Here is a 25,835-nt window from a genome sequence, read left to right as displayed (position 1 = left end):
GTTGGAAAGCAATTCAAATACAGGAGACTGGGTTGGGGGGGTGGGGGTGGGGATTGGGGGGGATTGGGGGAGATCCCAACCCCAGTTCCATGTCCACCGGATATTAATGCATGAGGACCTTCAAAAACCCCTGAATGCCTACTTCATATATTTGTCAATGACTAAGACCGTTTCTCAGCATGTATTTGAAACTTCTGTGGTTAATTTGCAATGAACAGCTTCTCTGTTCCATGAAGTTCCTCTGGTCCATGTAAAATTCCCAACTGGCCAATTATAAAAGTCCATGGACAGCATGGAATTTAAATAAATGATGTCACCTCATTAATATTAATTTAAAACACCCAGCTGGAACCGGAGTCATTCAACATGTTTGAGTTCTTGCAGCAAAAAATTGGAAAAATACCCAAATTAAATCCATTTCAAGTCACAAACTTCAAACAATGTTGGTGTGAGCTTGTCTGTTTATTCAATGAAAACAAATGCGAATCCAATCTTACAGCTGAAATTAAATACCTTGGGAATTGACTGACCGCATCTATATCACTTTCAACCACCCCGACCTCAAGGTTGCAAGAGTTTATCATGTCAGGATGGTGTCTACAGCCCAACCATCTTCAGCTGCTTCATCAATTACCTTCCCTCCATCATAAGTTCAACGATGGGGATGTCCGCTGATGGTCGCACAGTGTTCAGCTCCATTCGATGTTTTGTCATTAATGAGGCAAGCTTTGACTTCATGCAACAAAACTTGGACATCATTCAGGTTTAGACTGATAAGTGCAAGCTTATCATGCCACACAAATGTCAGGCACTGACTATCTCCTGCGAAAGAGTCTTATCACTTTCCCTTGACACTTAAAGGCATAATTATTGTCAGATTGCCCACAGTCAACATCTTGGGGATCACTACTCAACAGAAACTCAACTGGACCAGCCATGTAAATACTGAGGCTACAAGAACAGATCAGAGACTGGGAATTCTGTGGCGAGTAACTAATCTACAGACTTCCCATATATCCCAAATATCAACTGTTCAGTTAACAAGGTGGAATGTTAGGACAATGCGCATGGGATTGATGGGTGGATGGCATCAGGTCAATAACAGGCACAAAAACAGCTGTGATCAACGTGAAACCTGAGAGGCCGAACATTGACATAAGGCCGAGCATTGACATAACTTACCTACAAGAAACAAGGCTCACTGGAAAGGGATCGCTGAAAGAAGAACATTACACTTAAACATGGCAGAGGAAGTGTTCAGAGGAGCAGTGTACACTTCACTGTAGGGAACTCGTCACTCTCGCTGATAAGACTCTGCTCACAAATAGTTCAGAATGGGTTCGCTCCATCTGCCACTCAACTCAAACAGGACCAGTTAACCTCATGAATATCTATGTTCCAATGTTGTTCTCCTCTACAGAAATAACAGACCACTCCTGCAAAGAACATAACAATGCTGTCAACAGAATCCCTAAGACAGAACATTTTTGCCGACTAGGGGATTTCAGTGTCTGTGGCATGATCCTCCTGCCTAGGATATCACGGTAAGATAAATGACAAATGGGCAGAGATTACATGAGTTTTGCTGCTACCATGAGCATTGTGTTACTTTCAGAACAAACCAAGCCCCAAGGCCTGGAGACATCCAAGATCAGGTACCATCTGAGTCACATCACCAGACATGACTCTGACTAGCATTCTCGACACACACAGCTGCCACAGAGCTGACTGTGATACAATTCATTCCCTGGTGTTCATCAGGGTTAGAATGCAACCCCTGAAGCTTTGTCGTTTAAAGCAGAAATGCTGTCCTTGTATCAACATCAGCCATACTGCCTAGCCAGATTAAAAACCAACAGTTCTTTGACTCGACTGAACAGGTGCTCTCCAGTATTCTCCCACAGAGTGCAGGAGTGAAATGGACCTTTCCCAGCTGACGGGGCGGAAATCAGTCCAGCACAGGCCTAGCCCCTCAAGGTTAGGGCTCGGCCGCTCAAGATGCGGAGGATTCCGCACCTTTGGGGCGGCGCGATGCCGGACTGATTCGCGCCGTTTTTTGGCGCCGGTTGGCGGACATCGCGCCGATTGCGGAGAATTCTGCCCCAGATGTCTAGTGACACAGGCAATGCTAGGGGCATGTAAGAAGAGATAAACAAAGGCAACAGGTTCATTAGCAAAGGAAGCGGCTCCATTGCGAACAAACACAGGGAAAGTCATCCATCAGTTGCATGAAACAACTGGAGAGGTCAGTGGAGCACCACCTTGAGTTGTACTCTCAGGAAAACAATGTCTACAAGGAAGCTCTAGACACCATTGGAAGCCCGTTTGTCATGGAAGAGTTGGATGGCGAAAACACAGCAGAATAACTTAGCAATCCTATTGACTCTCTTGTCTCCAGGTGCTGATGCTAAACTGCCTGACCTAATCAAGGAAAGGAAACCAGCAGCACCTGTTTGAGGGTGTGAAATCAGTGCATTTTAGAATGGAAGGCACATCTCTGTGGGTGCCAATTTGTAACAATCATAGATTTACCCTGGCGGTAAAGGGTGGAGGTAGAATACTTTAAGGATTTGTTTGTTGGACGGAAGTTTGCAGACCTGGAGGAACTGGAGGGTCATATCAGTTGTCGAAGGAGAATGAGTTCAAGTGTTTGCAGGTTAGGGACTTCATGAGAAAGGAGGTGCTTTTGTTTCTGGCGCTGTCACCCCCTGTGCTGCAGGACAAACTCCTGTCAGAGGAGGAAATAGGATCGGGCAAGGTCTTGGATATATGTGGGGAACTGTTGAAAAGTGAGTGAGTGACCCATGGGGGAGGTTAGGCGTAAGTGGGATGAGGAGCTGTGCTGGGGACTGGAGTAAGGAGTGAGGCTTTGCGGAGTGTTAATGCAACCTCTTTGTGTGCAAGACTGAGTCTCATCCAGTTCAAAGTGGTTCACAGGGGCAGCGGCAGTCGGTTCTTTCAAGGGGTGGAGGATAGGTGTGGGTGGTGTGTCAGGAGGCTGCCGAACCATGTCCATAGGTTGGGGGAGTTTTGGACAGGATTTGCAGTTATAATGACAAAGATTTCGGGGGTAACAATAGCTTTGAGTCCGGAGGTGACAATATTTGGAGTGTTGGAAGATCTGGAGTGCAGGTGAGGAGAGAGGCCACCGTGATGGCCTTTGCCTCCCTCATAATCCGGAGATGGATCCTGTTGGGCTGGAGGGACTCAGCCGCAGAGTGCGGGCGTATGGGTGAGCGATTTGGCAGAGTTCGTATGGGTGAGCGATTTAGCAGAGTTCCTGCACTTAGAGGAAATCAAGCTCGCCGTCAGAGGTGCAGGGAAGGGGTTCACCTCAAGGTGGAAGCTGTTAATCGACTTCTTTAACGAGTATTGAGTTGTCAGCGGGGTGAGGGGTGGGCTCTTTTTCTGTTTGGGCTGGGGGGTCTGGGTTAACCGTCAAAAAAGGGTCGGTAGGTGTCGGGGTGGCAGTGGGTAGTGGGGGGGGGGGGGAGATTTTTGGGGGAGTGTCAGGCTGTTTTGGCTGTTTGTTATTGTCGCGGTTGGTTTTTGTTATTTGTTGTATATATATTTGGAAATGCCTCCAATAAAATATTTTTCAAAAAAAATGCCCCTTAGTGTCCAAAGGTGCAGGTTAGGTTGGGTTACGGTGATCGGGCGGGGGGGAGTGGGCTCAGATAGGGTGCTCTTTCAGAGCCTCAGTGCAGACTCAATTGACCAAATGGTCTCCTTCCGCACTGTTGGTATTAGAACATAGAACATAGAAGTACAGCACAGTACAGGCCCTTTGGCCCATGATGTTGTGCTGACCATTTATCCTAATCTAAGATCAACCTAACCTACACCCATTCAATTTACTGCTGTCCATGTGCCTGTCCAAGAGTCGCTAAAATGTCCCGAATGACTCTGACTCCACCATCTCTGCTGGCAGTGCATTCCACGCACCCACCACTCTCTGTGTAAAGAACCTACCTCTAACATCTCCCCTATACCTTCCTTCAATCACCTTAAAATTATGTTCCCTCGTGACAGTCATTTCCGCCCTGGGAAAAGTCTCTGGCTATCCACTCTATCTATGCCTCTCATCACCTTGTACACCTCTATCAAGTCACCTCTCTTCCTTCTTCGCTCCAGTGAGAAAAGCCCTAGCTCCCTCAACCTTTCTTCAGAAGACATGCCCTCCAGTCCAGGCAGCAGCCTGGTAAATCTCCTCTGCACCCTCTCCAAAGCATCCACATCCTTCCTATAATGAGGCGACCAGAACTGGACACAATATCCCAAGTGTGGTCTAACCAGGGTTTTATAAAGCTGCAGCAAAACCTCGCGGCTCTTAAACTCAATCCCCCTGTTAATGAAAGCCAATACATCATCCACCTTCTTAACAACCCTTTCAACCTGGGTGGCAACTTCAAGGGATCTATGTACATGGACCCCAAGATCCCTCTGTTCCTCCACACTTCCAAGAATCCTGCCTTTGACCCTGTATTCAGCATTCAAATTCGAACTTCCAAAATCAATCACTTCACATTTATCTAGGTTGAACTCCATCTGCCACTTCTCAGCCCAGCTCTGCATCCTGTCAATGTCCTGTTGTAACCTGCAATAGCCCTCGACACGATCTACAACTCCACCAACCTTTGTGTCATCGGCAAACTTACTAACCCACCCTTCCACTTCCTCATCCAAGTCATTTATAAAAACCACAAAGAGCAGAGGCCCCAGAACAGATCCCTGCGGGACACCACTGGTCACCGACCTCCAGGCGGAATACTTTCCATCCACTACCATTTGCTGTTTTCTTTCGGCCAGCAAATTCTGTATCCAGACAGCCAAATTTCCCTGTATTCCATGCACCCTAACTTTCTGAATGAGCCTTATCAAATGCCTTACTGAAATCCATGTACACCACATCCACTGCCCGATTTTCATCAATGTGTCTTGTTACATCCTCAAAGAATTCTATGGTTTTTTTTTGTAGTTTTGCTCAGTGTTGTATTAAAGATTGCCACACTGTTATGAAGCTCATTCTTACCAACTTGTCACAAACAAGGTCGGGAACTCTAAGTTCCAGCCAACTTTGGCCCTCCTGCGTAGGCTCAGGCAGTGAGCTGGCTGCACACATGCAGTTTAACATCTTCACAGTCTTCGGGCCCAAGATAGATTCTGCATGCCTTTGGCTGGAGGAAAAAGAAAAAGGTGTGAAGACCTAGGTCAGGTGGCCAAGTATGAAGCGCCGCGACCAGCAAGTGCCCCGGATACGGGATAAGAAAAAAAGGACAAGAAGATATCAAAGAAGAAGGGGACAAGGGAGGGGAACAGGGTGATGTCCCAAAAGGAAATCCCAGGTATGGGACAAAGACAGGGGACAGAAACAGGTCCCAATTAAATTAAGAAAGAGAGGAGCAGAGAAACAGGTTTCAAGCAGAAAAAGGGCTGCGGGGAGCTGACCTTAAGTGAAATTTGCTGAGGAGAAGCTCTGAAAGCCCAAGAAGGCAGCTGAAGGTTTATGATTCCATGCTGCAGGCTGTTGGGGCAGTGGTGTTCGGCTTCGCACAGCCGAAGAGCTGAAATTCTGTTTGTAAATTGAGATTGCAGTGCCCATGGGAACCCAGGGGAATGAAATTTTGGAAGACGAGACTGAAATCCGCTAGCTGGGCTATCTTTGAAGCGGCTTCGGAGAGAATCCCAAAGCAAGATCTTTGAAGATCGGAAACCCTCAGAGACTTGAATCTTCAGTGAATTTTGTTAACTCAGTGTTACAGATGTCTCAATGGGTTATTGCAAAATCAATGGAACCTGTTTTGGTCGCACTTGGCATGTGTTGCACCATGTGATGTGTTCATTAATTACATTACAGTTGGCTCATTAATTTAATTCACACTTACCCTGAATGCTAGCGTATTAGATAGATGTTGGAAGTTGTTTCATCTTTATAACCTTGCGCAGTATAGGCCATTTTTGTTTGTCCAAAGCCCATGGAATCTTGCAGCTTTCTTCACTTCGTAAATGTCTTGAATCTCAAACTATTGACTTTAAACAACAAGCTATTGGTCCCTAACCGGACTTCACAACAACTTGGGGGTCTGGCCAAGGATCATAACACCATAAGGTATCTGGGGGGAAATTCTCCACCAACGGCGTGATGTCCGCCGACTGGCGCCAAAAACGGCGCCAATCAGACGGGCATCGCGCCGGCCCAAAGCTGCGGAATGCTCCGCATCTTTGTGGGCCGAGCCCCAACATTGAGGGGTTAGGCCGACGCCAGAGGGATTTCCGCCCCACCAGCTGGCGGAAATGGCGTTTGTTGCCCCGCCAGCTGGCGCGGAAATGCGGCGCATGCGCGGGAGCGTCAGCGGCCGCTGACAGTTTCCCGGCGCATGCGTGGGAGCGTCAGCGGGCGCCGACAGTTTCCCGCGCATGCGCAGTGGGGAGAGTCTCTTCCGCCTCTGCCATGGTGGAGGCCGTGGCGGAGGCAGAAGGGAAAGAGTGCCCCTAGGTCACAGGTCCGGGGTGGGCCCCGATCGCGGGCCAGGCCACCGTGGGGGCACCCCCCGGGGTCAGATCGCCCCGCGCCCCCCCCAGGACCCCGGAGCCCGCCCACGCCGCCTGGTCCCGCCGGTAAATACCAGGTTTGATTTACGCCGGCGGGACAGGCAATTTCTGGGCGGGACTTAGGCCCATCCGGGCCGGAGAATTGAGCGGGGGGTCCCGCCAACCGGCGCGGCCCGATTCCCGCCCCCGCCCAAGCCCCGGTACCGGAGACTTCGGCGGGGACGGGGACGGGATTCACGGCGGCCAACGGCCATTCTCCGACCCGGCGGGGGGTCGGAGAATGACGCCCCTGTTTCATACTTTGGTCACGTGACCTATGTTATCTTAAGTAACCCTCGTCTGATTCTGGCAGTTACTTCAAACTGTTTTATTTACACCGGACATAAGATAGGCTGCAGAGAATTATACAGCTCTTGAATACTGATTGGAAGCGATAATTATAAGTGAAGAGATAGGTATAATGGAAACAGAGCTGGAGAAAGGATGGAGCTCTTAAGTACTTGCAGATGATAAGGAAGGAGGAGGGGTGGTGGGATAGGCCAATTAATCAGAAGTAACACATACCAGAAGTGGGAAAAGACATATTCAATTAAAAGATCAAAACAGAGACTATGGGCCCAATTCTTCCAAGCCCCATTGGTGTGTTTCATGGCAGGCAGGGTGGTAGAATATGGCGGGAGAAGCAGAAATCATTTTGAGGCCGATGTGAATTTACCGTGGGATCCTCCGCTGGTGCCCACCATGGCAAGTAGGAAAACCCAACACAGGACGGGATGAACCTCATTTGCATCTCGTTAATAGAATGCAGATGAAGGCACAAGCCTGCCCACATCAGGGGCGATAATCTCCGACCCCCCACCGGGTTGGAGAATCGCCGGGGGCTGCCGTGAATCCCGCCCCCGCTGGTTGCCGAAGTCTCTGGTACCGGATATTCGGCGGGGGCGGGAATCGGGCCGCGCCGGTTGGCGGGCCCCCCCGCTGGATGCTCCGGCACGGATGGGCCGAAGTCCCGCCGATAAATTGCCTGTCCCGCCGGCGTGGATTAAACCACCTTTTGAACGGCGGGACAAGGAGTTGTGGGCAGGCTCCGGGGTCCTGGGGGGGCGCGGGGCGATCTGGCCCCGGGGGGTGCCCCCACGGTGGCCTGGCCCGCGATCAGGGCCCACCGATCCGCGGGCGGGCCTGTGCCGTGGGGGCACTCTTTCCCTTCCGCCTCCGCCACGGTCTCCACCATGGCGGAAGCGGAAGAGACTCCCTCCACTGCGCATGCGCGGGAAACTGTCAGCGGCCGCTGACGCTCCCGCGCATGCGCCGCCCGGAGATGTCATTTCCTCGCCAGCTGGCGGGGCAACAAAGGCCATTTCTGCCAGCTGGCGGGGCGGAAATCCCTCCGCCGTCGGCCTAGCCCCTCAATGTTGGGGCCCGGGCCCCAAAGATACAGAGCATTCCGCACCTTTGGGGCAGCGCGATGCCCGTCTGATTGGCGCGTTTTGGGCCCCAGTCGGCGGACATTGCGCCGTTTCGGGAGAATTTCGCCCCATATTCTCCGCAATTCCAACGGGGAAACACATCAACTTGAAACACGCTCGTACAACGTGCGTGCAGATGTCGGGACTCATCTGAACAATGGCTGTGGGCGTCCATGGAGTTCAGGATGGAGGCCACCCTCAACCCTGGAATACCACAGCACTCGGTAAAGGTTGCATCTGCAGGTGGACCTTCCAATTCAGGGGCGGGATTTAGCAGGCCCATTAGCCGCTGGTTCAAATCCTGTAATGGTCGCAAAATATCACAAGTGGCCAAAGAAGGGATTTGCGCCGGTGTGATATCAGAACGTAATATTCTTTGGCTCACCCCGATGGCATGATCAGGTTCATGCCAAGGAAGAGTACAAATCTGATTTGCATCAATTTGAATGCATTATAAGATTCGAGATTAAAGTCGAATCTTCAGACCTCATTGAATCTTCCTGCCCCCAGCATGAAGTCATGAGGGCAGGAGTTACTACTGCCTTTTAAAATTGGGCACCAGGCGCCATGACCTCTGAGAGAGAAAAAGGGGGTGAGCACCACTCTCCACCTTGCGCCAGGGAGTTGAAGGAGACAAAGCCCCTTGGCCAGCTCCAGAGGATGGAAGGGTAGCGGCAGGACAGTTCGGGGTCTTCCGGGATGGGGGACGCGACTGGTACGTGACCCTGAAGCCTGCTGCTGTGTTAGAACACATGTTCTTAGAGAGCTGTGTGACTCTGCTGCCTGTGTTATTTACAAAGTTCTTAGAGTGAGCTGTGGGAGGGAGGGGGGTGGCATGATTAAAACAATTAATGGAGTAGCTTCCAAGACTCTTAAGTGTAAAGGCCCGACAGCAATGAGATCTCAGATTTATGCAGCCTGAGTAAGAAGGGTGCCTGTTAATCTTGCCTATCCCTGATGCAGAAAGTAATTGTGCCCTCTAACATTCCTGAGGCTCATGCTCGTTAAACGAATTGGCTATCAAGCGTTAACCCTTAATAATGTCAGCTGCCCACAATTCAAAGTTCAGGGGCGTCATTCTCCGACCCCCCGCCGGGTCGGAGAATGGCCGTTGGCCGCCGTGAATCCCGCCCCCGCCCCCGCCGAAGTCTCCGCTCCCGGAGATTGGGCGGGGACGGGAATCCGGCCGCGCCGGTTGGCGGGACCCCCCGCTGGATTCTCCGGCCCGGATGGGCCGAAGTCCCGCCCAGGAATTGCCTGTCCCGCCGACGTAAATCAAACCTGGTATTTACCGGCGGGACCAGGCAGCGTGGGCGGGCTCCGGGGTCCTGGGGGGGGGCGCGGGGCGATCTGACCCCGGGGGGTGCCCCCACGGTGACCTGGCCTGCGATCGGGGCCCACCGATCCGCGGGCGGGCCTGTGCCGTGGGGGCACTCTTTCCCTTCCGCCTCCGCCACGGCCTCCACCATGGCGGAGGCGGAAGAGACTCCCCCCACTGCGCATGCGCGGGAAACTGACAGCGGCCGCTGACGCTCCCGCGCATGCGCTGGGAAACTGACAGCGGCCGCTGACGCTCCCGCGCATGTGCCGCATTTCCGCGCCAGCTGGCGGGGAAACAAACGCCATTTCCGCCAGCTGGCGGGGCGGAAATCCCTCCGGCGTCGGCCTAGCCCCTCAATGTTGGGGCTAGGCCGCCAAAGATGCGGAGACTTCCGCACCTTTGGGCCGGCGCGATGCCCGTCTGATTGGCGCCGGCTTTGGCGCCAGTCGGCGGACATCCCGCCGTTGGGGGAGAATTTCGCCCAAGGAGAGGGGTGATAACTCAGGGTTCAAGGATAAACATTTGGGTATAAAGGCGCAAGAGAAACTGTGTCTGCCTATGTGCTGGATCCCATTCAGGATTTGGATTTTCGTTCCACCCTTGCTGTCTTGGCCTGGGTGCCACACATTGTCTACAACATCTCCTGCGACAGGAGGCTTTGTGATTCCTCCATTCTGCCTTGCAGTCGCAGGAATGTAGCTGACAAGTCCCCCTGTTATTCCTAGCTCTACCTTTGCATCTGAAGCAGCTGAGAGATGAACATGTCCAGAGGCACGACACCTGGCTGGGGCACAGCTGAGTCCTGGGATCTAGCAGACCTCTGGTTGCCCAATCCTTGGGGCTTCCTGACTCCACCTAATGTGCATCAGAAGCAGTGAGGAGCTCAACAGATAGTGACCCAGAAGCCTGCCTGCTAGGTTCGCCCACTGAGGGGTGTGTCTCTGTAACAGTGGATGGTGCAGGAGATAACTGTGATGCATCATCCTCTGAGGTGGTGTTGAGGGTGGATGGTGGGAATAGCTGGTAGGCTGGACAGGTTCTTCAGCTGGTGTTCTTGGAAGGCAAGGGACATGGTTTTAGTGCATGACCTAGTCCAGGGCTTGGACTACAAAGAACTCACTTGAGATTCGTCATCTGGATGAAGGTGCAGTGGCTCCTCATCTTTCTGTCACAGGCCCAGCTCACACTCAATGCAGGCCTGCTCCTCCCCTGTGAGCTCCATGGCCCTCTCCGTGCATGGAGTCAGGATCTTTAGCTCTGGCGTCATACTGTCTGTTTTCTCTCTCCCTCGGTTGTTGTGGGCGATCTTCTCCTGCAGAAACACAAATTGGGATAATGTGAGCAGGATGCCTTTTGGGTCAGGAGTCGATGACAACTGGCATGTTTAGGATCTGCGCCTAATCAGGGAGGGGTTCTGATGAAGATTGACAGGAGGGTTTGAAGTTGGGAGTTTGGGTGCTGGGAACCTGCGAGGTGGCGGCATGTGGGTTCCAGGTGACATATCAGGGGGTGATGGAAGGGTGGGGTGCCAGGAGGAGACCGGGACACTTACTCTTGCTGATCGTATGAGATTGTTCATCTTTTTCCTAGATTGCACTCCTGTCCTCTTGGTCAGGCTGCTGGCACTGACCAATGCTGCCATTGTCTCTCAGTCAGGATTTGCCACCTTGCTGGAGGGCCTCCTGCCAAATCGAGGGTATATTGTTGCCTGCCTTGCCTCCATGGTAACCAGTAGATGGCTGATGGCACCCTCCTTAAATCTAGGAGCTGGTTTCCTTGTTGCCATCTTCCTGGCTTGAATGAGTTCAAGTTCTGTGGAACAGTTTAAATGTAGTTCATTGAAGTGCTCAGATGACCCGCAGGTTGGGTGAATCAGGCGCTTTGCACCTCAGTCGCAGCATTTTTCACATGGGGAATATTTTTTTCCCAGGTGCCTGAAGATTGCGATCTGGATCTGGATCGCACTGCCGGGGCCGATGGGATTCACACCGATTTTTCCCGCCGTAAATGGCACTTTGGCATTTCTTCAGAAAATTCCACCCCAGGTGTCCTGGAAGGGTCCACCTTCCGGTCTCAGAATATTCACAGGAGCTGCATCTTCTAGCTTCAGGGTGTCCCTGGAGGTCGAACCTAATTTTCAGGAGGATCACCGTCTTTCTTCAACAGTGGGTCAGTGATGTTTTAATATGGCGTCCAGGCACAATGGTGGACGACATGCCACCCAGGCCTGTCTCATCACTGAATATGCCATAAAACATCCAGGTGTATAATTGATTTGGTCGGGGTGGAAGATTTGGTGTGTTTTACCGCCAGCCACCACAGCGGGAAACACGCCACGCTCCGGCCTCCGCCACAGCACTTGGTCTCAAATTGAAAAAATTCCGCCCAAAAACATAGGTTTAAGGTTCGAGGGGCAACGTTTAGAGGAGTGTGCGAGGGAAGTTTTTTTACATAGAGGGTAGTGGGTGCCTGGAACTCGCTGCCAGAGGAGGTGGTGGAAGCAGGGACAAATAGTGACGTTTCAAGGGCGTCTTGACAAATACCATGAATAGAATGGGAATAGAGAGATACATGCCCCAGAGGTGTAAAAGGTTTTAGGTCAGATGGACAGCATGGTCGGCGCAGGCTTGGAGGGCCGATGGGCCTGTTCCTGTGCTGTACTTTTCTTTGTTCTATATGGGTTGGGATAGCGAATAAGAAGGAATCATTCTCATTGTTCAGGATCTATCACAGCACCTCAAATAGTGAGAAGCAAATGAGGAGAGGAAAATGAAACTGAATGTGTAAAATGAATAAAAGGCAAAGAATTATAATTGATCCAAGGGAATGGTATGGCGATTTAACAATGTGTAAACCTTCTTGTGCAGCACAGATTTCGGCCACTTATGCAGGCTGTTATAAACTCCAGTTATTCCCACCTTCAAGTTCTTTCCCTATTTCCCTGCAATGTGTTTTCCTTCAAGTGTTTATCTCATTCCCTTTTGAAAGCTATTTACTGAATTTGTATCCATTGCTCTGTCAGGCAGTGTGTCAATCCCTAAATACTTGTTCCATTTAAAAAAATCCGACTCTTAAAACCATAGGAAGTTTGCAGTACAGGAAGTGGCCCCTTGGCTCATCGTGTCTCAACCGGCCGAGAAACAAAGCATCTAGCCTAATCCCACTTTCCAGCATTTAGTCCATAGCCCTACAGGTGACAGCACTTGATGTGCACATCCGGACACCTTTTAAATGAATTGAGGATTTCTGCCTGTGCTACCCTTTGAGGCAGTGATTTCCAGAACCCCAAAACTCTCTGAAGTTTTTCGCCTCCCCGCTAATCTTTCTGACAATCTCTTTAAAACGCGAACCCGCCTCCCATCCATTGACTGCCTCCTCCTCCTGCTGCCTTGGGAAAGCGGGCAGCATAATCAAAGACCCCTCCCACCCGGCTTATTCAATCTTCCAACTTCTTCCATCGGGCAGGAGATACAAAAGTCTGAGAACACACTCTAACAGATTCAAAAATTTCCTCTTCACACATCTTCTCTACTGAATGGTACCACACTCATGTATGCTTCACCCGATGCCTGTGTCTATGTGTATTTGTGTTTGCCCTATGTATTTTCTTTTCATTTATGGAATGATCTGTCTGAACTGCATGCTGAACAATCCTTTTCACTATACTTCGGTACACATGACAATAAACAAATCCAATCTACGCCCCCTAGTCACTGACCTCTCTGTTAAGTATAGACAGGTGAAGTGTGTGGGCACAAAGTTGGCAGATGGAATCTAATGCAGGAAAATGTGAAGTTTCGCACTTTAGTAGGACGAATAAAAGAGCTGAATATTATTTAAATGGAGAAAGACTACAGCACAGAGCGATTTTGGGGTCTTTATGCATAAATCATAAAAAAATAACAAAAGTTCAGGTAATAAGGAAGGCAAATTGAATATTGCCTTTTATTTGAAAGGGAGTGGAGTATAAAAATAGGGAAGTCTTTCTAAAATTATACGAGATACTAGTTAGACCACACCTGGAATTCTGTGAACAGTTTTGGTCCCCTTATCTAAGGAAAGATATACTGGTAATGGAGGCAGTGCAGAGAAAGTTCACTGGGTTGTTCCTGTTTCTTATGAGGAGAGTTTGAGTATGTTGGGCCTCTACTCATTGGAGTTTAGAAGATTGAGGTTGGAAGGCCTTATTGAGATATAAATGATTCTTGAGGGCTTGGCAGCAAAGATACCGAGGAGATGTTTCCTCTTGTGGGATTGACTTGGATAGAAGGCAGAATCTCAGAGTAAGGGATCATCCATTTATGACAGAGATGAGGAGGAATTTCTTCTCTCAGAGGGTAGTGAATCTGTGGAATTCTTTACCGCAGGAGCTGTCGAGTCTTGGTCATTCAGTATGTTCAAGGTTGAGATAGGCAAACTTTTATTCAGTTAGGGAATCAAGGGTTATGGGGATAAGGTGGGAAAGTGGAGTTGAGGGATATCATTGGATCAGTCATGATCTCATTGAATGGTGGAACAGGCTCGATGAGATGTGTGGCCTACTTCTGCTTCTACCTGTTATCGCCTTCCCATCCACTTTATCCAGGCCTCTCACAATTTTGTATATTACAATCAAATCTCCACTCAGATTCCTCTGTTCCAAGGTGAGCAATCCCAACCTATCCAATCCTTCCTCATAGCTGCAATTTTCCAGTCCTGGCCACATCCACATAAATCTCCTCTATACCCTCTCGAAAGCAATTGCAATCCTTCAGTAATGAGGTGACCAGAACTGCACATAAAACTCAACTTTGTGACCTCACTAATGTTATATATCTTCCCGGCATAACCTCCCCGCTCTTATATTCTATGCCTTAGTTAATAAATGACTATTGTCATTGGTCTATTCTCTCTGGTTCTTTTGCTAATCACCTTAAATTTATTTTCTTTGGTTAGCAACCCATCAGCCATTAGAAACAGTTGTCTTTATTACTCCATCCAAGCTATTCATTTTATTGAATACTACGATAAAATCTCCTGGTAGCCTTCTCTGCCCTAAGAAAGAACAATTAAGCTCAGCTTCTCCAGTCTATCCTGTTACAATCCCTGTCGTGAAGGATAGTTTTAACCAGTAACCAACTTTAAATCTCATCATATAATTCCTTTAAATTTTAAGAGTTCTACTGTAACAAACCAAAAACAACATCAACTAAACATTGCCTAGTCAGCAACAAATACTCCAAAGGGGCGGTTTTGTGCCCGCATTCGCCATGGGTGAGAATGCCGACAGGGTGCAAATTCTCACGAGAATCGGGAAACAAATTCTCACCCGTGAGATCATGTGCCCCAATTTTCCGGGAGACCACTAGCAACCTCACACAACTTTCCTTGTCATCCTCCCTGTGCGGCAACAGGCCCACATTTTGTTGGCATGAGGCCTTTAATTGGGTATTAATTGACCATGTATGCATCTCAATTGACAGTGAGTGTGAAGGATGGCCACATACCTAATCTGAGTGGAGGTGGGAAGATGGTAGGGTCCCCACCTGCCACCATCCCCCACCTGCCACCATCCTCCCTGATTAAATGCCCTCTCTCCACCACCAAATTCACCTCAGGGATGGACAGAATGCCTCTCTAGGTATAAATCTCAAGATCTCATATCATTTCTTAATTGATTTATTCATCTCTCCTGCCACCCTCAAAGTTTTGTTCACAAACACGTCCAGGTTTCTTTAAATTTGGATCATTTCACTTGTCTCATTCCTCCACATTCTTCCCACCAAAATATGTCACCTTGCAATTCTCTGCCTTGAATCGCATCTGCCATGGGTCCACCTATTCCATCAGCCCATCCACGCCTTCCACCTATTAATAAAGAAAAATTATCAAAATGGAATATGGTGAGCTTGGAAATAAAAATTTTAACAAAAGATAACCTTGGATATTTACGCACTGGACTAGTACAGAAAATAGATTGCCACAATTGAGGGGTTTCAGCTACCAGTGAAGATTTAAGCAGGCTGGAACTGTCCGCTCGAGAAAAGAAAAGATCGAAAGGAGGTCAGTTATAGATCAGTAAAAATTATGAAAGAGGCTCAATATTGTGAATGTGTTTCCTCTTGTCAGTGAATTCAAATTAAGGGGACATCTATTCAGGACAAGGGCAGTCCACACTGAGTAAGATTAAAGAACTTTGGTTTATTTACAGTTATGTTATATACAACTCCAGGTAGAGGGGGAGCTCATACTCCCCAGGAACCACGGGGAAGATAATCATATTCCCACCCCGTAAGTCCTGTGCGGGATTTGACAGGCCAAAATCCAAAATAGCTACTCACAGATCAATTAAAGAATTTAGGAGGAATTTCTTCACATAGACTGGTGAGAATATGGTTGAAAGTGACAGCATTGATGCATTTCAGGATAGGGTAGATACATGCATAAGGTGGAGGGAATAGAGTATTCTGGATGCAGGAGACCAAAAAGTAATTATGGTGGGAGAATGTATGCCAGTATAGACCAGTTAGACTGAATGGTCCATTTTTGTCCTGTTGATTCTATATAATGCGATACAATGCCCAATTTGCAGCTAGGTGCACTGAAGTGAATGACAAAAGGCCAAAACGTGCCCCAATTCCCTTAGCTTTTACAAGCCAGTAAAACAAACCGTGTGATTTCCTCCCCCTGCATTTTCACACTGTTGTTGCAGGAGGCCTAATCAATAAGCTGAATTCCACATTTATTCCAAATCTTCAGCAATAAATAAATGCCTCTGCCGTAGACATTCATTCACAAATCGCCAGCAAAATGTGTCCTCTGCAGAGAATTAAACCACAACTTGTTCAATATGCTGCTAATGGTAGCAGGTTCTGAACTGATTGACTTTCCTGACAGTGTAGCTTCTCTCTGATTAGTACCTATGGCATGGGAACATTGCAAAATTCTCGTGCACTCCCTGCTGGGTAGAACATCCCAGGGAGCCTTTCTGGAGCAGTTAGACACCCAGCCAGTCAGGAAGGATATGCTCAGCGAGATAATGCCCGTGATGAGCTCGATGTTATCTTGAGTCTATCAGTGTAAACAGATAATGATCACACCTTCACTCTTCTTCTTCACCTTTAAGTGCTCCACTCAGAACAGGATGCAGGAAGGAAAATCAGGGAACCAGTTTGCACTGTGTCTATGCGCTAAATTTATGCGGTGGGATTGAAGCTTCCGCAATCCTTCAGAGTTTTGAATTCACCTGATTTACATAGTAGGCAACAATGAAGCAACTGCTTATGTACAAGGCACATCTGCATGTCCAGTTGTTGTAAAGTCAGAATTTCAGCATTTAGGTTTCTGACCGGCTCGCGTGCATGATGTCTGTACAATCAGGATAAGGTGAAACCTGCAGAACAATTATCACCTTCTTTAAAAATAAGAGTGATGACAGATTTGTTTTAATATGGAGGCTTTGGCCTTCTCACTTCCAGAAGCACTGCTCCTCTCAGCGCCAGGGACCGGTGTTCAATTCCAGTCTGGGGTGACTGTCTGGGTTCTCACTTTCTCCCCATGTCTGCGTGGGTTCTTTCCGGTTTCCTCCCACAGCCCAAAAATGTTCAGGTTAGGTGGATTGGCCATGCTAAATTGCCCCTTTGTGTCTAAAGATGTCAGGTCAGGTGCGATTACGGGCATAGGCCTGGGGAGTGGGCCGAAGTAGGGTGTTCTTTCAGAGGGTTGGTGCTGAATCGATGGTCCGATTGGCCTCCTACACTTTTGAGAAAACATGGGGAAGGGTATAAACCTTCTTGGTGGTGAAGTTCAGGCTTTCATGAGCGATTAATATATCTGACCTGACTGAGTAGTCGTGTTTGTTGATAAGAAAGAATTGTACTATTTTTCAAATGCCATTGATTTGAAAGTTCAAGGCATAAATAAAGGTTGCATAAGTTCTAAGTTCATCCTGATGAAGCAGCCTAGAGAGGGAACTGTAATTGATGGCAAATCAGAAGGCTAATTGTGAAAAATGAGAGCAACTAAATTAATCTGAAATTTTTAAGCTCTTTTAAAAAGTAATTTGTAGTATTCAGTGATCATGTTATTTAAATTTGGGTGCTCTTATGCTTGCATTTTGCTTTCTTCTGGGGGGGTGGGGGGGGGGATGGTGCAGTGGGAATCTTCTTGTAGGCAGTAATAAGCTATTACCTGGTTCTGCTATAAAGTCATGTGTCAGGGCCACGGGGCAGATGCCTGTCAAGTTACAATGTATAATTAAGTACCGAATTTTGAGTTCAGTAAGAATGAACTCTGCCATTGCTAATTTATCACATCTGAGTATCTAAAACCCATTTTTTTTAAATCATGGGGGCGATTCTCCAAAATGGAGCCCAAGTGTTTGCGCCGTCATGAACGCCGTCGTGTTTCACGATGGCGCAAAATGGGCACGGGGATGGCCGATTCTGTCCCCCACAGGGGGCCAGAATGGCGCTGGAGCGGTTCCCATCACTCCAGCCTCCCTTCCCGGCGCCAAATGGGCGCCGCATCAACCTGCGCATGCGCGGGGGACTTCTTCAGCGCGCCGGCCTCGGCTCAACATGACGTCGGTGTTCAGGAGCCGGCCACGCAGGAAAGTAGGCCCCGGGGGGGGGGAGAGGCTGGCCCGCCGATCGGTGGGCCCCGATCGCGGGCCAGACCCCATTGGAGGCCCCCACCGGTGAAGGAGCGCTTTTCCCCGCCCCACAGGCCGCCCCCGACCCTTCGCGTAGAGTTCCCGCTGGCAGCGACCAGGGGTGAACAGCGCCAGCGGAATTCTGTCATATCCGTGCGGCCACTTGGCCCATCCGGGCCATTCCAGCGGCCCGTGGCCGGCGCCGCATCAAATGCGCTGGCGCAAATGGCATCTCAGAGACTCGCGCGCCGGCATCGGGGCGTCATGGCATGGTTGCGGCGATTCTCCGGCCCGGCGCAGGGCTCGGAGAATCGCTCCTCTAGAAAATAACATGAATCATTGATAATTTTTGAGTTGATGTCTAAAATCATTTAAGGGCATTATTTACTAGTAGGGATCTTGGGGTCGCTCAGGCGGTAGTGCTTTTCAATTATGTGACTCTGTAGGGGAATGGCATTAAGCCATGCTTCTCGTTTGGAGAGTCGGTGCAGCCACGATGGGCCAAATGGCCTCCTCCTGTGCTATAACAATTCAGTGATTTATGCATGTGGCTACGAGAATGGTACCAATCATTAAGGTGTAATCTATTAATTACTTCATCAATATACAATCTCCAGATTTATTCCATTAAATTATTTCCCACGTCAGTAAATGGTGCTGAAAGTGGCTACAATATATTATAGGAATAAAGCCCCTTCTCTTAAAAGTACAAGCATTCATCAGGCCTCCAGTCAGGAATCTTGCAATTCCACTAAGTTAAAATAGAGCTCAAGAAATGTGAGACCCTGGTATACAGGGACCCTGTGCTAGACTGATAGGCAGCTGAAGTGTGTCTTTTGCAGGGCTAAGCAACCTCTGCTCGAATTTCTATGATATTCTTACGGTAAAATTATTGCTTTGCTTTGAGGCAGCTAACTGTGCTGCTCTGAGCTGGGACATTGTGGAGAGAGAATGGCCCAGAGTTTGCAGCAGTGAGGATGGTGAATTTGTCAGCATTCGCTGTCAATACCCTCCTGGAACTGACAGCAGCTTCAGGAGTCCGCTCATGTGTAGTTAAATGCGCAAATCAGAAAGTCAAGATATGTCAGCGATTCTACATTTCTCTGTAGGGTGCACTGTTGGCTCCCTGCAATTTGCAGTCAATTAGAAACTACTGAACTGTTGAAAACTTGCCTTTTTACACCAGTAGTCTCACTTAAAATCTCTTGAAAAAATTAGACCATTTTGTATGAGGTGCAAGTTAATTATTACTGTTAAACATCCTGCCCCATTCGTGACTCCTCAGACAATGAAGCAGTCCAAATGCAGCAAGGCCTAGACAATATCCAGGCTTGGACTGACAAGTGGAAAGATACATTTGTGTTCCACAAGTGCCAGGCAATAACCATTGTCTCTTGACATTCAACGGCATCACCATTACTGGATCCCTACAATCAACATCCTGGGGGTTACCATTGATCAGAATCTGAATTGGATGAACCATATTAATACTGTAGGTACCAGGGCAGGTCAAAGGCTAGGAAGCCTACGGCAAGTAACTTACTTCCTGTCCCCCCAAAGCCTGTCTACCATCTACAGGGCACAAGTTAGGAGTCTAATGGAATACACTCCACTTGCCTGGATGAGTGCGACTCCAACACTCAAGAAGCCGACACCATCCAGGACAAAGCACTTAGGGTTAGGGTTTGATTGCTACCCCTTCTACAAATATTGATTCCCTTCACCACCAACGAACAGTGACAGCCCTGTGTACCATTTACAAGATGCACTGCAGTAAGTCGCCAAGGTTCCTTAGGCAGCACCTTCCAAACCCACGCCCAGTACCATCTGGAAGGACAAGAGCAGCAGGTACCTGGGAACCCCACCACCTGGAGGTTCTACTCCAAGTCACTCACCATCCCGACTTGGAAATATATCACCGTTCCTTCACTGTCGCTGAATCAAAATCCTGAAACTCCCTCCCTAATAGCACAGTGGGTGTACCTACACCTCAGGGGTGGCAGCAGTTCAAGAAGGCAGCTTCCTACCCCTTCTGAAGGGCAACTAGGGATGGGCAATAAATGCTGGCCAAGCCAGCAATGCACAAATCTCATAAATGAATAAAAATAGACAAATTTTGTATTTGTGGAATGTCAAAATCCTCCTTTCCTATTAAAAACAATAAAATATGTGAAGTTTTGATATTTCATCTTAATTCTCTGTGCATATCTCAAACATTTCTTTCTCTATCTGTAAAAACATGCTTAAATGTGATGGATAATCAGTGCATTTTCCTTCATAGTTTGCAGTCTATACAAATATCTGAATGTACGGGCAGCACGGTGGCGCAGTGCTTGCACTGCTGCCTCATGCCGCTGAGGACCCAGATTCGATCCTGGCCCCAGGTCACTGTCCGTGTGGAGTTTTCACATTCTCCCCGTGTCTGTGGTCTCAACTCCACAACCCCAAAAATGTACTGGTTAGGTGAATTGGACACACTAAATTGCCCCTTGGAAAAAAAGAATTGGATCCTCTAAATTTAGAAAAAAGAAAAAAAAAGAATATCTCAATGTGTTTGGTTGTTTACCCTGTTTGAGGTCACCGTTGTTGCTGGGGCCTGGAGATCGCCTTGACATGGTGCCAGGTTCAAAACAACCCAATAAAGAGAAAATTAATAGATTTTTGTGGGATGCTTTCTCCGATGTCAGATCAGTTGCTTCAGCATTGATCATTGAGCCATTGTGTGGTGAATAGGGCAGGACCCTTCTGAATAGGGAGGGAGTGCAAATGAAAGATTTTGGCCAGGCTTACTGTTCCATTGTCAGTGAAAGAGTAGTGGTTGTTGGAGTCCGTTACATGTTTTTAAAAAACTATTTAACACTGATCTAATAATTCCCATAAAATCATGTCACCATTTACTCACCCGCATGTCACAGTACATCAATCTTTTAAGAAAATGCTAATGGCCTAATTATTAAACATTATTTTCATAATTAAGAATGTTTCTTTGACAGAGACATCACAGTTATGTTCAGAGGCATGCATCGTAGCATAAGCATATTCTGACTTCACGAAATGGATTTATTTAATTTGCTTGTCAAAGTTGTAATGCTGTGCATATTCTGATGTGTTGATGTTCCTGTTTCATTTCATCTCGATACTTCTCTTCTCTCCCCTTAAGTCTCCTTCTTCTTCCTTCTATTTCCCTCCTGCACTTCAAGCTCTGTGCTTTTCTTCTTTCCTTTCAGCTAGAAGGTGATGCGTTGCATTGTAAAAGAATATCCAAAACTGCAGGTTGCATTGGTGCAAACAATAAGCGATTTTCATTTCATTTCATTTTTCATGATGGATACTCCAGGAAAATGTGACTCACTTGGCGATCTTCTTATTGTCACCTTCAGTCATTTGGCTTGCTCCAATCACTTCCTCAACGTCTTCACCTTTTCACTTGTCATTTATGAGCACTATTCTTGTTCATCTGGCACAACTCTCACCTCCCGCAGTGTACAACCATTATAACCACCACCACCACCCAATTCACAGTGCTGCATTCACATTGCCCTCAACACCACCACTTGAAGCACCCCTCCCCAAATGGAAATCAGCTAGTGCTCCTATAGAGGTATTGTCTGAAATGTTGGGTACTCTGAGACACAGACGAACCAACACGGTTGCGATTGATACAACGCAGTTTTATTTCTTTTAACTATTTATATAACAAACTCTGGTACTCAGCACATGGTGACTGTCTGAGTGTCTGGCATGGAGGTCCTTGCCCTGAGCCGTCTTCTGCTGGACTCGCCAGGAAGTGTCGTGTTCCTTGTTTTGTATTGTGTATGCTCTTGGCTGTGATTGGCTGTCGTGGTGTGTGTGCTAATTGGTCCGTTGATCTGTCCATCATTATGTATGTGTGTATGTGCTGTGATGTTCACTTGAATATCATGACACTGTCACTGGACTAGTAATTCCGAGGCCAGGGATAATACTCTGGGGACACAGGTTCAAATCCCACCGTGGCAGCTGGTGGAATTCAAATTCATTTCATAAAATCTAACATTGAAAGTTAGGCTCCATAATCGTAACCGTAAGACTAGGGTCAATCGCAAAAAGAAACCTATCTGGTTCACTGATGTCCTTCCTTTAAACAAGGAAATCTTGCAACATTTAGCTGGTCTGGACTACATGTGACTCTAGATCCATGGTAATGTGGTTGACTCTTTATGGTTGGCAGTGCTTCGAAGTAAGGAGAACACTTGCCATGTAGCTCATGGCATGGCAGGAACCTGCACATGGGGTCTTTTAACATGGATGGGTTGTTGCACTGCAGGTACCACAAAGTTCTGGCTGACCAGGAGACTTTCCTACCTGCCATAGGCGTATCAGAAGAATTTACCAGTTGGTTGTCAACTTGTTTGGCCAAGTTATGAAGATACCTTCCACGGCCATCTGGACTTGAACCCAGAGCTTCTGTCCCAGAGGCAGAAATGCTACCCACTGCACTTTAAGACCTCCAGCAGTTGAATCTTAACTCCGCTCTAAAATGGCCGAACAAGCCAATCAGTTCAAGGGCAATTAGGGACGGGCAACAAATGCTGGCCTTGCTGCCAACGCCATGAAAGAATAAACTTTTTTAAAAACTGTTGCTTTTCTGACAAGATCAAACTCTTTGAAAGGAAAGAAACTGCCTTGACTCCCTTTCCCTCACTTTCTCACTGCTGTTAAATATTAGAATATCTAAATGTGTACGTAATTAGCATTGGGTCCACAAAACACAATTCAAGGTACTTTGTTGGCTTTAAAATACAACCACCATTTTAATCGAAAACTTAAATGAAGAAACGTACAATCTCTTCCCCTCAGTTTAATCAACTTTTAAAGTTGTGCAAAACACGAGGCAGAACATCGTATTCAGGATGCCGTCATTCTTTTCTCTCACAAAGCCTTTCCATTTTGGAACAAAAACAATAGCAAACTTATCTCACTCAAGTTTCTTTGAAATATGCCGTTTTGTTTTCCCAAAACTGTTCGCAGAAAAACAATTGGGAAGCAAGTGCGAGCAATGAAAGAAAATATCCCAACAGGAGAGCTGACTGAATAGCATTTCCTGTGAATTGAGGTGCAGTGCACATGCTCAGAAGCATATGCTTCAGAGAGAGGTTTGGACTTTCAACTAAGAGTATAATAACACAAGAGGCAAGCCAGCTGAGTGGGAATGGACTTATTAAATTCCATTCTCATTGAATATGAAAACAAAACTCTGAAAATGCTGGAAATCTGAAATAAAAACAGTAAGTGCTGGAAAATGAAAATAAAAAAGCCTCATTATGTATGCTTGGTTGTGAGCCCAGATAACGATTAGAGTAGTAAAACACCAGCACTACAGGGAAATAATTGTTTAATTGACAGTTTAAGCTCTCTGATCTCTGCTCTCTGATCATTTCACAGTATATTTGTTTGCAGAAGTTAAGTGGTTGAAGAGTTTGTTGTTTCTGTTATTGAAGGTTTACTTTAAAGGGTCTGGATGACTGACACTTATATTAGCTGGGGTGAAATTACTTTTGTTCCAACATAGGTGAAGGTACGAATGAATTACTTTCAAAAATATTTTACACATACCACTGTACACGGTAGGGTTCATTGGTTCTGGACAGTGTACCAACGGGCATGAAAGTGCCATAGCTGGGCATAGAGGGCATGAGTGGCCATAGGGGGTGTGTGGAAGGGCACAGCTTGGCATAGAGGGTGCAATGGAATATGGGGGTTGCTGGGGTCATGAGGTGGCATGGATGATAATGGAGTGTGTTTAGAGGGAGAAGGGGTATGAGGGTGAGAGCTTGATGACCTTTGTGTTTTCATTTCACCTGAGATAGCATGAGGCTGGCCTCTTTAATTGTCTGCCTCTGCACCCAACAGCCCTATAGCTGCTTCAAAACCAGCTGGCCCGACGACAGCCTGCACCTTCCCCCTTGCATCCCTCCTCCCTCTTCCTCCCCTCACCTCACCCTCAAGAATGAAGATCTCACCTTTGTGGGCACTTTCCCCTGAGACAAGCAGGCTGAGCCAGGATTTCCCCATCTCCTCCTTTCCGCTTCGAGGATGAAAATTCAGGCCTTCAAATCTGTGATCTTTAGTTAATTAGATGCTTCCTGACCTTCTGAGAATTTCCAGAATTCAATGTGTTTTATTCATTCTTATCTACCCAGTCACAGGAATGAATCACTTGCAATGGCTTCTCTTCCTCCTCCTGCGTTAGTACCTATGGGTCCCCCCAAGGACCTATCTTTGGTCCCCTTCCATTTCTCATCTACATGCTGTTACTTGGTGACATGTCAGCTTGCACATGTATGCTGATGACACCAAGCTTTACCTCATCACCCAACTCACTTACACCACCACCTCCCTTGAACCCTCCATTGTCTTAATATTCATTTTTCTGGACCTCCAGTCCCCAATGAGCAGAAATTTCCTCCACTACATATTGGGCATACTAAAGTCAAAGGATGTCTTTGGACCTCACCATATACTCTATTCCCTAGCTGCCAATTGACTACTCATTGACTGAGGCTAAACTACACCAATTGCAACCTTGGCATCCTATCCTGAAATAAGCTCTGACCACAAATTTGCTCATTCATCAAGATAGGTTACTTCCAACACCATAACATTCCCTATCTCCACCAATATCTGAGCTCCTCTGCTTCTGAAACCCTCATCTATTATGAAGCCAATATCCCTCCTGGCTGGTTTCCCATTCTCTACTCTTAATGAACTGGAGATCATCCAAACCTCTGCCTCATGCTTCCTAACTCACAACAAATTCCACGCACCCATCAACCCTGACCTCACTGAGTGACAGGCTTCCAGTCTGGCAAAGCTTCAATCTTAAATTTCTCGAGCAAGTTTTCAAATCCTTCCATGGTCCCTCCCGATCTTTGTAACCTCCTCCACCTCACACCCCTCGAGATATTTACACTCCTCTATTTCTGGCCGAATTCAATTGCAAAGGCACACTCCACTGACCTCAAAGAAAGCCAGAAAGGAAGATCTTGTGATCTTTGGGGCAAGAACTTTACCTCTCGTGACTGTAGCACTCTTTAATTGGCACCCCCAGAAGGGAGCAGCAGTGATGTCATCAGGTTGTCCAAGCAGCCAATCACGTTAAATAATTTTCATGGGCAGTCTACCAGAATTGAAAAACACCAAAATTGAAACACAGACAAAGCACCTGCTTATATCTGTTTCCATGGCCAGTTTTCCCTGGAACAGGTCACCAGTCTTTCACCAGAGGTAATGGGCGGGATTTTCCCATCAACCCGCCGGGTGTTTTTCGACGATGGCGGTGGCCTGCCAACGGGATCTACTGGTCCCACTGTTGTCAACAGGATTTCCCGTTGACAGCGCCCCTCATCATCGGGAAACCTGTTTGCTGGCATGGGACCAGAATTTCCCGCTGGTGTGAACAGCCAATAGATCCCGTCCAACATCCCGAGGGGAAGCTCTCCACATTGAGTACGGCTTACATGGAGACTCTCCCACTCTTACTGCCTGTCATTGATGTTTTGGGAGGATTTACTGGTTGATAATAAGAGGTATAATAACAGTGGCTGTTGCAATAACTTTTCAATAAGGCAGCTTCCCCAGGTATCCAACCTAATATAAGATTATTGTCCTGTACATATTTCAGTGAAATATCTATTCATTTTCTGCATAATATGAAGTGGTGATTTCAAAAACCAGTTTGAAATGACTGCAACACTTTATGGAGTGTGTTAAGTTACACCAACCAAATAATCCCCAGTCCGATCCATGGTCAGTGCCAGGCTAGCTGACCTCATCGAGGGAAGACTTTGGGTTTCTGCGATTGATCTCATATCAGCTAATG

The 25,835-nt window shown here is 47.5% G+C and overlaps 1 protein-coding gene and 1 long non-coding RNA gene across 5 annotated transcripts in view; one reads left to right on the top strand and one right to left on the bottom strand.

The window, feature by feature from the left end:
- The window catches only part of LOC140395406 (protein shisa-6-like), an 877,428-nt gene that overhangs the window by 408,040 nt on the left and 443,553 nt on the right, over window positions 1-25,835 (top strand). The window lies entirely within an intron of this gene.
- The window catches only part of LOC140395407 (uncharacterized), a 56,884-nt gene that overhangs the window by 5,070 nt on the left and 25,979 nt on the right, over window positions 1-25,835 (bottom strand). Inside the window, exons 2-3 of the long non-coding RNA XR_011936179.1 lie at window positions 15,118-15,189; window positions 5,033-5,177 (exon numbers count right to left, since the gene is read on the bottom strand). This is a non-coding gene — a long non-coding RNA (uncharacterized lncRNA). The remainder of the gene's footprint in view (window positions 1-5,032; window positions 5,178-15,117; window positions 15,190-25,835) is intronic.

This window comes from Scyliorhinus torazame, chromosome 18 (genome assembly GCF_047496885.1).
Source record: "Scyliorhinus torazame isolate Kashiwa2021f chromosome 18, sScyTor2.1, whole genome shotgun sequence".
In the NCBI taxonomy this organism is placed as follows: domain Eukaryota; kingdom Metazoa; phylum Chordata; class Chondrichthyes; order Carcharhiniformes; family Scyliorhinidae; genus Scyliorhinus; species Scyliorhinus torazame.
This window is presented reverse-complemented; position numbering and strand designations above follow the sequence as displayed.